This window comes from Leiobunum rupestre, chromosome 11 (assembly GCF_980474605.1).
Source record: "Leiobunum rupestre chromosome 11, qqLeiRupe1.1.hap1, whole genome shotgun sequence".
NCBI classification, from domain to species: Eukaryota; Metazoa; Arthropoda; class Arachnida; order Opiliones; family Sclerosomatidae; genus Leiobunum; species Leiobunum rupestre.
In genome coordinates this window covers 41,044,341-41,055,809 of record NC_143394.1, presented here as the reverse complement: position 1 = coordinate 41,055,809, position 11,469 = coordinate 41,044,341, and positions in this window count along the sequence as shown.

The window sequence follows — 11,469 nt, the reverse complement described above, 5'->3', positions numbered from 1 at the left end:
CAATCTAGCCTATAGCCAAATTAAACGAAATCTAACCTACAGAAACCAATCTAACCTAGCCACAGCATATGCAATCTAACGCAACCCAAACAAAATAACAAATCTAACCTAGCCACAGCAAATTCAATCTAGCACAACCTAAACTAATCTAACCTAGCCACACCAAACGCAACCTAAATCAATCAAACCTAGTTACGCCAAATGCAATATAACGCAACCCAAACTTATCTAACCTAGCCACGCTAAACGCAACCTAAACCACTATAGCCTAGTCACGAAATGCAATCTAACGCAACATAAACCAACCTAACCTAGCGACATTAAATTCAATCTAACGCCACCCAAACCAACCTAAGTTAGCCACAGCAAATGCAATCTAACGCTACCCAAACCAACCTAACCTAGCCACACCAAACGCAACCTAAACCACTCTAGCCTAGTCACACCAAATGTAATCTAACGCAACCTAACCTAGCTACATCAAACTTAATTTAACGCAACCTAAAACAAACAAAATATCACCAAACCCAATCCAACCTGGCGTTATCAAACTCATTCGTAGATTTCTCTTTAATGTAACTGCCAATAAATTTTAAATTAGTAGTTATTAAAATTAAGCCATTCGGTAAAAAAGGTTAATTTCGTTTTAAATTTTTTTCCCCATTTTTCAGGAACAATATTACAATATACCAATATATATAGACAATTAAAGGTCATAAATTAAAATTAAAATTTAGTTTTAAATTGACAAAACAACGAATTTAGACATACTAAATTAAATTAAATTCAATCCCAACATTTTAAGACCATTTATTTTTTATATAATCGAACAAATGAACTACCCCCAAAATAATCACTATAGATCCGGTTGCAATTTAGGTAATTTAATTTTAATTTTAACTGCCACATTAAATCATTCTTAGATAAAAAAATAACAATTAATCTTAAATATAATATACGCGTACATAGCTCACCGCCAATTGATGGCCGACCCCATATATCGCATCAAGAATGGACGTTCTATGGCGGGGAATAGGGGACCTTTAAGGAGACCAATGGGAAATAGAGGACCGCCTTCCGCCATTGTGCGCGGAGGAAAAGAGGGGGGGATGAGAGTAGTCTGCTCTCCCCCTTCGACCAATTTTTCCAGAGAAAGCTCTTTCGTGTACGTCTGCCGCAATCAATAATGGCGCCTGGGAAATTGCAGCAAAAATGGTCCCTGTCCGTACACACTGAAAGAACCCGAGAAAAACATCCTTCTTCTCAAAAGATCCGCGCTTCTTTTTTTTAAGAATTTAAAACCCGCAGTCCGTACCCTATCCCCGTCTTTAATTTCGCTGTTAACTGATACTCGATATTACGTTTCGAATACATCACCATTTTTTTTCCTAAGAAAAGATTAATAATAGGGGAATCACAAACGGCCTTCAAAGGAATCGAGAAAATTTGTACATTTATTTCGAAAACGTCTCGGATGACAACGACATCTGCCGGTGCGGAGAAAAACGACCCAAACACGGATGGGATAAAAAAGTTCGACGCTCATTCTGGTATTATGGAAATATTAGCCGTGTCTAAAACATAACTGCAACAAAAAACGTAAAATCCGTTCGTGCTTATACATCAACACGCGTTTCAAAAGATCCAATGAAAAGTAGACGAAATTTTAACAGACATTTTATACGCTATATTTCTTTATAAAAGATTATAAATATCTAAGCAGGTGTAAATATGAACAAAATCGGCGTACTGTATTCAATTGTTAATTTACGAGATGGCGAAATGCCAGTTTTTTCCAATTCGGAAAACTTTCCGATTCCAACAGTCGTTGGTCAATTTCATTCTTTTATATATATATTATTTTTTTCGATTTATACATAAAGCATTTTTAAAGGATAAAACTTAAAGGAATATTTCAACTTTTACGACTTATAATGATAGGTTTACGTTCATAAATTATACGGAAGAGATGAATTTGGATTCAAGTTATTTAAAATTTATTTTTTAGCCGCTCGTACGTAATGAGTACCGGTTTGAAGGGATATTAGCCAAGCAAGCGGGAATTTGGCTTTTCCTTTTGCCCGAAACGTAGAACTAGTCTTTTTATTTTAAAAGCTAGCGCACTTAGTTTTATTTAAATAAATGAAAATAAACACAAAAAAATCAACTTTTTGAAATAATATCCTCTAAAGGAATGATATGAAAGTTTTTATATTTTAAAATTCCAAATAGAAGCTCTTTCTTATTATTAATGTGATATTTCGCCAAAGAAGAAGGTTAAGTTTTAAATTTCGTTAAGCCTTGGACACAAATTTGTAAGCAAGCGAGCGAAGAATTTTACATTACCTAAGAATAGTTCACTCAGAGCCCCCACTCAATCAAATCTTAAATTTTTTTATAGGAAAAATCGGATTATTTTTCTAAAAATATAGGATTTTATAGGACTATTTTTTACAAAATTATAGGATTTCATAGGACTATATATGCTATTTAATTTACTAACTTTATGCATTTAAAAACAAAATATATATTTAGAGAAATAAATCTTTGATTTTCTCTTAAAAATATAAACTATTTAACCATTTTATCACAAAAATATACTAGTAGCTAACCATGTTAACAATAACAAATGAATAGACTAGAATGACTTTGTATAGGAATTTATCCTATAGCTAAATCTAGCAATTTAACTGAGTGGCTGGATTTGAAATGCGCAAAATATCAAAATTATAGGATTTTATAGGACTTTTGGGGGATTTTGCAAAAAATATAGGATGTTATAGGACATTTTTGAAAATATAGGATTTTATAGGAATTATAGGACCTCTGGGGGCCCTTTTCACTAAGTCGCTACATGGCGGCGCTATTTTGTCCCCATAGATAAATTTATACATAGAATGATCATATAGAACCTTTTCGCAAATCAGTCTATTATTACATAAGGATCGCTAAGCCACTATCTTAGGTTTTAATTAATTTCAGGCAATAAGTATACGCGTCTGCGTAACAGTATATTCTTCGTTAATTAATCTCGAAGAAAAAATTAAATATTAAGATCGTTAATATATTCCTGGAAGAATATAACAAAATAGTATACAAGCCAAACGAAGCTGAAAAAGGCCATAGTTAAGAGACCAATAATTATTCCCGCGAGAGGACGGGATGTCATCCCAGAAAGAGTTATCGTCAGATAGAATGGCCATAGCCGCGCCAGAAGGAAATGTAGGGATATGTACCATTCCACTCCTCGTAGTAGCGTCTATAGTTGCCGGGAGGCAAGGCCCATTGTTCTCCTTTTAATAGCCGACAACGGAAAAGTAGTATCGCGTTCTACGAAATAATTTAATCAAGAGCGCGGCTGCCAGCGTTCCGGTTTCCCGGAATTCCGAGTTAGGCCTAAAACCGAGGCTTAACTGGCAATTTCGTCGGCGCAAACTATACCAAATCCTCGGCCTTAAACGCGACTCCCAGTGGATGGCGAAACAGAAATAATAATAATAGCAGGGTTCGGTATAGGCATAGCTCGGGGAGATTTCGTTTAAAAACAGTACGAAAAAGAAAATGAAGCATTTCCCCGTTGCGGGTCCGGATAAAAAATGCCTTTTCGAAAGAGGTTGTTAGGGGCTGCCTCTCCCATACGACGCGCTCCATCCCTGATTGGCCGCGTCGACAAACGCCGATTCACGCCTGAAGGAAATACACGGCCGCATCTCTCTCTCTTTCTGCCCAATTTCAGTCGCGCAGCTGCGTTTTACGCCGTCCAAACCCCGGTTTCCTGTTCTAGGCGCCTCCACCATTGGTAAAAATCTCCCCTCGATCGATAACGGCCGAGGCTTACTCGCTAAGCCTAGGTCTCGTTGGATGGTGGAAGGTTCCCTCCCGGAGAAACATAGAGTTTCAAACACGGCTCGAATCCAAATGGAATTCGTCTAGGCCTATAATCTTATATCACTATACCTGCGTGGTTAGAAAACATGTATCCCTATTCCTACTTCTATTTCTGGGGCTTTTTTTTTGCGTTTCCAATTCTTCGTAGAAAAAATCGACGAGCTTGCTTCAGCGGGGGCGTTTTGGTTTTTCTCCTCTCCACTTATTAGATTCGAAAACGTATATCTTTATACCTATACGGTAATGGCAAAACACGCTTTCTCATTTTCCGTTATATTAATACTATCAGAAAACACAGGGTTGCCTCTTTCAAATGAAATTTCCAGGTTTTCGCCAACTAATTCCAAATAATTTCCATGGCAGAGATAATTATGATACACCTTGGATTAACAAGCACTACTATTGTTAATCCAAGGATACACTCTGTCAGGGAAAATATTTGGTGAGACGACTCATAAAAATGCCCGTTCGTTTGCGGGCGCTAATGAATTGCCATTGTATTTAGCAAATGATATTTGTACTGCTTTAAAAGTTAATTTTGAAATTTTTAACATATTTAACTTGGGTTCTCCATGATCCTCAAGGTAGAAAAAGGTATTAGTTTTATTTAGGCCCAATTACCTAAAAACGATTAAACGTTAAGCCTTGTCAGTAATTACAACACGAAATTGGATAATTAAGTGTCGTCTGCTTCTCCTAAGCACGGCCAACTTTGATCTCTCGCGCTACAGCGGCCATCTCATTCGTTGACGTTTCTGTGTTAACCTATGAGCAAAAGATGTGTATGACGTGAGCGCCCCTAGCGGATTATTAATTTTAGAATAATTTTTACATTAAAGCCAATATAAAAACCTCCTACACGTTATAGTACAGTTTATAGGGGGAAAATCCTTGCTCGCGGAATTTCGACGAATGTGTTGGCCGCTGTAGCGCGAACAGCGTGTGATCAAAGTTGGCCATGTCCTAAGATACCATGGAGGAAAATGTACTAAATTTCAATATCACTGAAATATTTTAATAAGGTTATTAATTACCCTTACGGTTTATCTATTATCCTAGAGATATAATAGACAACCATGTCTCATCATTACAATACTACAAATAATTAAACTTTTTCTCAATAAACTTGTTAAAAATTTAGACCATATAGATATGAAACAAGCACTTTCGCAAGGTCGAGCCATTTTTAAATTGGATCCATTTTTAATTTGGAAATATTTTTACTCCAAATCGAGGAAGCATACACCGCAATACGGCTAAATATGTACCGCGTAAATTATTCCACATAAACATGTAAAATGTACAAATTACGAGGGTTCGAATTTAAAAACCCATCCAAAAAAACCCACGGGTTTTTTTGGGTTGGACCCACCTTAAAAAACCCACAATAAAGCCCACTTAAAAAAACCCACCTTAAAAAGTTTCAAAAATGACGAAAAAAGTTTAAATTTATAGTTTAATAATTAAACTATATTAAAGAATTTAAAGAATTAAACTTTAATTCTTTAAATTCTATAATAATACAAAAATATTACTTTTTTATAAAACGTATTTACACAAAATACATTACCAGTGTTTTGGTAAACACTAATCTAACAGTAGCAAGTTAACAGTGTTAACTAAACAGTAAGTTTTAAAATTCTGCAACTTTCAATAAATATTTAGCAGAACATGGAGCAGACGATACTTTACGTCTACGAAAGATAAAAATAAGGGCGATAAATAAGTAGTGCTAAATTGAAAATAAAAAATAAAAATGAAGAAAATCATCGATTTAGTGTATCATTTTAGGTAAATAAAAAACCCAAAAAAGCCCAATGGGCTGGGTGTTTTTAAAAAAACCCGGATTTTTTTTAAACCCTGCAAATTACACAATCTAGAAACATTTATTTATTTATAATAGTGGTGTAGCCAGGAGTTGTTTTTTTAGAAAATGACTGTATTAAGTATTTTGATCAGCACTATTTTTTTAAGTATTTTTTGTAATTAGTTTAAAGCGAATAAAGTTAAGAAATGGAAAACGTCACTAAAGATATACTTCTGATAATAATTAATGAACAATAACGTAGAAACCGACCTACAGCAATACGGATCTAATTTATAAACCCAATATGAACTTTGTACAATTACTAAGACATAAATTCGCTTAAAAATAACAAGCGAAATAAGTTAGGTGGCGCTGCGGAGGGCGGTTAACTTTTCGAGCCTGCGCCAAGATTGAAATGAATTGCATCGAAGCTGTCGCAATAAATATATAAAGCAGCTATAACAGAAGTATAAAAGGCGCCGCAATTTGCCCAAAATATAGCTTGGCTGCATGCATTCGGAATTCACGCTCCAACTTCAAAGAAAAACGAATTTTCGTTTTCGGGAATAAAAAAAGATATAAGAAAAGCTACAAAAAAGGAGATAAACTTTAAACAGAGGTCGCGACAAATCTTCGCTTTTGCTTATAAATCAACGATTTTCCTCCGCCAAAATAAAACCGTTATTTAATCTTTCACTACACGCGTATTCTTCTACATACACTCTCATTGAAATTTTCATAATTAGTCGATACCACGTAATATTTGCGAACATTTGCATTTTCCTTATGGCGTTCTAAACGGGTAGCTATAACTTGAAACTAACGGAATCTAAGTTAAGTACACCATTAATACCTTTAATATTAGTATTAGGTTATTCATTTCTTCCATACCGATAAATTACGAACAGCCAACGTAAAAAATCCTACATTTTGTATTTGTACGGTTTTCTCGTTTATTTGTTTTTAAAATTTATAGCTTGCTTTATCGCTATACGTCATCTTTCGTGTAGTGAAAGGCTAGTGTCGTCCCCTTATTTATCCCCCAATATGGCGTCGACGTTGACCAAATTTCCCAAAAAAAATCGTACCAACGAACGAAAATATATACGAAGATTTGCTTTCATTATTTATCGCGAGAAGACGTGATATATGACTCTATATCCTCATCGAAAGCTGATTCAGTATTCAAAAAGGAGGTACATATTCATTTTCTGCCTCCCTCCATGGCGCTTATAAAGGTTTGAATATTCATGTAGCCAGAGTCGTAAATTACCAGAAGCGTTAGGTTTTTATCTCAACCTCGCGTAGTCGGCGTAGCGTATCAAAATATAGGTACGGTAGATTTCTTTCGGGTACCCCCTGAGCGGAGGTTTTCCAAAAAGGGTAAAAATGCATCGCGGGCCTCTTTGGAGATATCGTATCTCGGAGGTATGAGAGCTATATGAAGCAATACCTATATTATCCGAAATATTCGATAAATATACGTACCCTCTCTATACCGTATTAAGTTTCCAACTTGAAATTCTTTAAATAAATGCCAATTGGGAAAAATAGATTTACGTGATTAAGAATTACTAAAAGCTTATAATGCCATATATTTTTAAGCCTTTACAATTGCTAAAAGTAGATTTACGTGATTAAGAATTTCTAGAAGCTTATAATGTCATATATTTTTAGCTTTTACAATTGCTAAAAATAGATTTATGTGATTAAGAACTCCTAGAATCTTATAATGCCATATATTTTGAAGCCTTTACAATTGCTAAAAATAGATTTACGGGATTAAGAATTACTAGAAGATATAGTGCCATATATTTTGAAGCCTTTACAATTGCTAAAAGTAGATTTACGTGATTAAGAATTACGAGAAGCTTTTAATGCCATATATTTTAAAGCTTTACAAATGCTAAAATAGATTTATGTGATTAAGAATTACTAGAAGCTTATAATGTCATATATTTTGAAGCCTTCGCCATTGCTAAAAATAGATTTATGTGATTAAGAACTACTAGAATCTTATAATTCCATATATTTTGAAGCCTATACAATTGCTAAAAGTAGATTTACGTGATTAAGAATTACGAGAAGCTTTTAATGCCATATATTTTTAAGACTTTACAATTGCTAAAAATAGATTTATGTGATTAAGAACTCCTAGAATCTTATAATGCCATATATTTTGAAGCCTATATAATTGCTAAAAGTAGATTTACGTGATCAAGAATTACTAGAAGCTTATAATGTCATATAAGCCTAGCTGATTATTATTATTACTATTATTTTTATTAGTATTATTATTTTTTTGCTTAGGTACATGTTTCAAGCGAATAACATAGTAATATTATTATATACTTCTGGAACAACGTAATAAACGTCACTTTTACGTCCGCATACTGGTATTTAGAATTGATATAGGTGAATAAATTGTTTAAATGGTGCGCAACGACATACGTGATATGTTGGAAACAAAACAAACACGCTTATCTGTAGTCTGAATCTGATATACCCGGGCACGTCAAGTTCATTTAAATCTCATTCACGTAATAGAGGAATTAAGCACTATTCGCTAAACGCAAACTTGTAAGCATCATTAAACTAATTATTTTTATTATTTCGCTAGTTAACACTCATTTTAACCTAATTACCATTATAAAAAATTCTATAGACATTCTAAGAAATCATAATAAATACATACAAATTCTAAGGTTTTTAATATTCTATAGAGTATTTTATAAATATTTCTATGTCTATTAAAATGTCATACATTTTCTATACACTTTTTAAATGCACAAATTTTAAGGTTTTCTATATCCTATATATGGAAAATATGTCGAAATTTGTAAGCCTATAGAAAATGTACCCAAATTCTTTAGACATTTGTCACATTTTTGAGAAGTATTCCGAATACATTTCTATATCATTTTTGTAGAATATTTTTATATCGAGAAGATAAATTTGTTCTTAAGTTTTTATTGACGATCTAAATCTGTCCAATAAGTGGTGTTAATAATAAAATATTACTTCTCTGTATATCTTATTAGATATCGGTTCAAATATATAAACTTAAGAAATGTAATATCTTTTAGGTCAAATATTAATTTTCAGTCACAGTAAACTAATTTCTATTTTTTAATGGTACTATAATTTTTGAAGAATTTTTTAGTTTAAATAATATAGTCATTGTTTACGAAATGCATCATTGCATATTACAGTTAAAAATTATTTAAAATATACTTAGTTTCAAAGGCTAGCCATTACTTTAGAAGAATTTTTTTAACATGACTCTTCTTAGCTAATTATTTTGAATTATCGAATTAATAATAACTAGTTTCTTGAAAGATCTTATCACTGATTAACACTTATCGATATTTAAAAATCATTGTCCTTAACGTCAAGAAATTAACTTAAAAACAATTAGTCAAAAAGGTGTACACCGCGCAACGTGCAGATTAGTCAGGCGTTTTTGAGAATTTTCCCCGTCAAGCGAATAACCTAAGAAGTATCGGTAGCTAAAAATTATCTTTAAAATCGTCAAAATTGTATTAAAATTTTATAAAATACTAAAATATTTGCTTCAAATAATTTGAAATGGTTACATTTCAACGTGGGTAATTTAAGGAAGTGGCTAGCGCCTCGTATTTCAATAATAATGTAAAATACTTTAAATAGCTTTAAGCAGCTGAAATTTCGCATTTAAATGTCAATTACATCATGCTACAAAGGAGAGACCCTTGTAAAACTGTAATACTATAATAATTTTTGCGCAAGTTGCTATATAGATTTTAATTTCGAATACCAGAAGGAAGGTTGCTTTGTAAAAATGTTTTGGAAAAACTCAAAAGGTTTCGAGCTAATCTGATCTGCCGCAAATCGAAATGCTTTAGTCCCATTCGACCGAAATCCCATTCGACCGAAGGCGGTTTTTGAGGTGTCCCATTCGACCGACTTCCGCCGAAACGTGCGGTTTTTATGTGTCCCATTCGACCGAACGCTTTTATGTGTCCCATTCGACCGAACGCTGCTATATAAATTGGCTTTTGCTATGTTTTCAATTTAGTTACTGAAGTCGTTTGCAATGGAGCGGATAGCTAATAAAGGAGGGTATTTATACATCAATAATAATTATTTATTCCGTCTTAATCTCAAAATGAAGTAGCACTCTCCCTACTAGATGCAGTTGCTATGAATTTAGCTATGCCATTTTAATATCTTTGTACTATGCATTTATTTGAAAATAAAATGGAATGAGCATGAATTATATTTTTACCTAGTCAAGAAAAGTAACTGAACCAAAACTGAAGTAGTAAACTTAACCAACTCTAACCTAACCTAACCTAACCTAACCTAAACAAGGATCTTCGATAGTACATATACCTTATAAATAAAATACCAAATCACCCCGCCAATTGGGCTACATTTTAAAATTCTTTCGGTCGAATGGGATTTTGGTCGAATGGGAATAAACGATCGAAATAGCCAGTAAGGAATTAATTTGAGGTTTAGTTAGGAATAAATACTTCTTGATTCTTATTATAAATGTAACTTTTATTAGAATATGATCATTTAAGAAAGTATTAGGTTCGGAATATTAGAAAAAGAGTTTATAATAGCATATTACAAGAAGTAAATAAAATCTTCAACATACTAATATGTATGGGATTAAAGTATGATTGTTAATTAAAGAAATCATCAACAAATGTTACAAGAAATATTAATTACCGCATTTTCGAACTTTCAATGTTTTAAATACGTATGAATTATAAGATTTTTAAATAAAACTTAGATAAAATGGTAAAACTAATTACGTACGTAAAGCGAATTAATTTATGATGATAATTTCCTTATTGGACACTTATCATGACCAAATTAATCCCCCTTTAGATAAATTTCCGGCTAAAATAAAAATCTCAATAAACGAGACCAAAGTCTAGGCGTTCTTCCTTCACGTTTTATTGTCAGGCTTAATATCTCATTTGGAATCGTTCCCAGTCGACGCACGTTTTCGTCACATTTATTGCGCATTTTGATAAATGTAAACGCCACTATTTTTAACACCCGCGTACAGACGATATCACGCGCAATTTTATTATTGCTCTAACCAATATCAAAAGGAAGTTACCAGACTTGTGTACCAACATGCAAGCTTACGTTTCAGATATTTACCGTAGCGATATCCTTTGATTAACATTTTCATTGTAAATTCCAACACGATAAATACCATAAATTACATGTACATTTACAAATAACGTAAGTCTATAATTATATTCCGTAAGTGTGTCAGCTAGACTATGTAATTACTGATAGCTACGCATCGAGTGATGAAAAATTTACATACTCATACCATAGCGAGAAAAATACAGAACTTATTGACGAAGTTATCACGCCTTGAACGGGTTCACTATGACGGCAAGCCAAAGAGAGCCCGTATTAGGCCTAGCCGCTTAGTCCGAAGTTCACAAAAAATGTGCCGTCATTGACCAAATTTTAAATGTTTTTGCACCACATTTTTTGGGAGAACAACCTGCTTTTTTGCCAAAAACATGGTCAATTTTCACGGGCAAAAATCATTTAAAAAGCTGTCAATTCTAGAAACGGTTCTATGTAAGCAATTAACACGGGGAACAACACGCAAGCTAGCATGGTTTTAATTATTTTAAAAGGCACAACAATAACACTGAAAGCCGATTTTAAAGTTTCTGTAATTGATTCTCACTAAACGGTATTTTTCAAAAGGTTTTAAGGACGTTTTACCCAGGAGCCAAAAATGATTTTAG